Raw genomic sequence first — 3,670 nt, forward strand, 5'->3', positions numbered from 1 at the left:
TGAGCCGCGAGGCCCTTCATCTGGACCGGATCCCGGAGCAGTGGCGGTACCCGCACCTCACGCTCCCCACCCCTGCGCCCCGAAATATGCCAACGCGATGGCCAAGGTGCGGCCAGGTGCAAACCTGAGGGACCAGGGCGGGGCTGGGCTGGAGGACCAAGGGCTGAGCCGCTGGACCTCTGACACCCACCTCTGCAGCTCAGGCTGCCCGTCTGACTGGCCAGGTGGGGCCGTAAGACAATCATGTTTCCTCGAATTGAAAATGTCCCGCCAGTTATCAGGATAATGAGTCCATGCTGCCCTGTCCTGCCAGACTCTGCAGCCCCCCTGGCCTTTTATAGGTATCTGCCCACCTTGGCCCTTGAGGCCCTCAAGCTGCCTTTTTTTCTACTGCTGGACTCTGACCCCCTCGAGGAACCTAGACAACAAAGTACACCCCAGAGTTACTGGGCCTCCCCTCCTCTATCTGCATCCCAGCAGCTCCAGCTTCTCTATCTCTCCCTTCGCACGAGGACCTGGCCATTCATCTCCGCATCCACAGGCCCAGCACAAGACTGGGGAGAGAATCATACTGGAAGCAGAAGCATCTTTGTGGAAAGAACCACAGTGTCACTCAGAAACTCCAACTCTGAAACAAAAATGTTCTTTCTGCCATCCGGAAGGGCACCTAGTATCATCCAGCAAATTCTCAGCTCCACCACCAGGCTTCCTCAGGTCTATGCACTTCTGCAGTTAATATCAAAACCCCCAGATTTTTACCTTTTTGTTACATGAAGGTGCTCTGTAGTGAACACATGAGTGTGTGAGCATGTGTTGAATAGCATTGTAATACCTCAGTTTGTCCACAGTGTCCCAGCGGTAGGATTATCTCTTCCCTACTGTCTCCAAGAACAGACAAGATGGGGTGGGGGGATGCTCCCCAACGACTCTCTCCCTTGAGCCTGGCCAGGGCTAGGGGGAGGGGGTGGAAGGCAGGCCCCAGCATGTGTCCCTCACCGAATGAGACTCAAATGTCCAGGCTGCCCAAGAGAAGGGCAGAGCTGTTCTCCCTTTGTGTGCCCTGAGGGAGGCACGGTTAGGTAAGAAAATGGGGAATTTGGCATCTCCCCACAATTTGCTGGCCTTTCCTTCAAGTTCTAAACTTCAATGGCCTTGAGAAAACCATCAAGCAAGAAAGGGGCAACCCCGAGCCCCCACTTCATGCTGTGGATGTGAGTGCAAAGGATGATTGTATTGGTTGTATGCAAAGAGGTGGTAGGAAACTTGACCTGTGCTGGAAACTGTGCTCATTTGCCAAGGCGCACAAAGTGCTCCAGGAATGCAGGGCAGGGGCCTAAGAGATGAAAGTATTGAATTCAGTCATCTTTAAATAATTTTTTAAATTTTAGTTTGAAATCAGTGACATGGAGCACCTAAGATGCTGCAAGAAAAAAAAGTTCCTTTGGGCAGAAACCAGGAGTTCCTGGTTAACGGCAGAGCTAGCTCAGTGCCTGGACTAGGTCAGGACTCGACAAATAGGCAATGATTGGTCATCAAACTTACCTATTCCCTGGTTCTTCAGGACGTGCCAGCCATAGAACCAGGTCAGTAAGTTGGGACACAGTGAGATGGGATGTCATTGGTGTTCAGTCAGTGATAAAGTTGAGTCTCCAGCCTTCTAGACTGGGACTCGTAACTCATTGCTGAGCCCCTTGCCTCCACTATTTCAGGCTCCTGACCTAGAAGTGAATAAGTCCAGCTGTCAGATTCCATCAGAAGCCTCTCCATGCAGCCCCCTAACCTCTGTAGGAGACACAAGCCTGTAGAGTTTCCATTGATGGATCATGCACCCAAGTCATCCTTGATTCCACAGACAGTCTAGACTCTAAAAAATGGTCCTGGCCCCTTAGGGCTGACCCTTGAGAGGTTTCCAGAGTAGCAGGGGAGACACGGAAGTTTACAAACCCTTCACTCTCCTCAAGCTCCCTTAGGCCAATTTATTCAACGTCACCAGACAAACCTGTCATTTTCTGCGTTCTTTGCTGTCAGTTCCTCCTTATTTGAGTCAGGTCCCAAAGGACCACGTTCAGCTCTCACCTGTTCATTGCATCACGAGTTCAGCAATCCACTGAGGGTTCGCCCCTGGGCCACGTTGGTAGAGAACTTACGCTGTGTCAAGTGCAGGGCTGGGAGCTGGGGTTGTAGTGAACAGGTAGTAAACTGCCCTCCGAAGTCCTTGAAGTCTTCCCTTGAGCTAACTCAGAGAGGAAAGATAGCCCTACTGCCCTGGCTGCCCACAAAGGAAGTTGATGAAGTGGTAAAGTCCTCGGGGTTAGTGGAGCATCGGAGTGGAAGGCCATCCCTAGGAGAGGTTCGCCTGAGCCCTCCTCTAGCAGCCCTGCCCCTTGCAGCAGACACGCCTGTAGGTGGGTGTCCTTTCCCTCGGAGTGGTCTCCAGTGGAAATCCTCGCCAGCCTATGCACAGCTCTCTCCTTGCCCCACCCCAGCATGAACTGGAGCACAAACCAACTCTACACCCTCAAAAAGGGCAGGGTTTCTTCTAGTTTTCCCACCATTGTGTCCAGTGGTGTGCTGGTAAATCAGCTTGCTGAAAAAAAGGAAACCCCTGATTTACAGCGTTTGACAATTTCCCTGCTGTAAATATTCCCACCATGGCTAGTTTCAAGCTACCAACATTCATGACTGAATGTGGAGATGGAAAGAGATGCGCCCCATTATAGGGTATGCCTGTCCTACAGACATAACAGACCAGGGGTCAGTGAACAATAGCTGAGAGGCCAAATTCAGCTCCTGGCCTGCAAAGCCTAAAACATTAACTCTCTGGCCCTTTTACAGTAAAAGATTGGCAACCCCTACAATAGACATAAATAACCTCCAGAACACAAATACTAGTAAAATGTGGTAAAATCACTAGGATGTGATAAGTTTCATTACCTTTAAAAAATATGTTTGATTTAATGGTGACTTTATATAATTTAATCTTGTTTAATGGCTGTTTGACAACCAGCTTGCAAACTTCCTGAAAAAATTAAGTCAACTCTCATGAGCCAGTGTAAGTTAGCTCCAGCATGCCACTGCCTGTTTCTCTAGGGCCTGGGCCAGAGTAGGTACACAGGTTATCTGTTGAATGGTTGGAAATCTAACTGCAATGCCAATGTTCTAACCATTAGGCAACATTGCCCTGCTTCCTTTCTTCATTTTCATTCCATTCCATTAAATGTTAGCATCTACTGAGTGCCAGGGACTTTTCTGAGTGCTACAGATCCAACTCATACGAGATGCTCCCCTCTCAGAGCTCATAGTCGAGTAAGGGGAAATCAGACACCCCTGCCCTCAAAAAATCACCCCCCACCCCCGCCAAGAAAAGTATGACAAGAAGAAAAAAACTTACTCGTCCCTATATCAGCTGTGTGTATGTTTGATTTTCTATAAAGTGGGTTCATAACAGTACCTTTTTCCAGAGTTGTAGAAATTAAGATAATGTCAAGCTCACAGCCTGGCACAGAGTATATACTTTGAATAAGTGTTAGCTAGTTCACATCACCACAGTCACCTTAGAACCCATATTTACATGGCCCTGATCATGGGCCCTACATCTAGTCTACTTCTCCAAACCTTTCCCATTTGCCCAACAACTGGAGTGTAGACACTCCAGACAGAGCATCTCTGC

Source organism: Pteropus alecto, unplaced genomic scaffold (assembly GCF_000325575.1).
Source record: "Pteropus alecto unplaced genomic scaffold, ASM32557v1 scaffold42, whole genome shotgun sequence".
Lineage (NCBI taxonomy): Eukaryota > Metazoa > Chordata > Mammalia > Chiroptera > Pteropodidae > Pteropus > Pteropus alecto.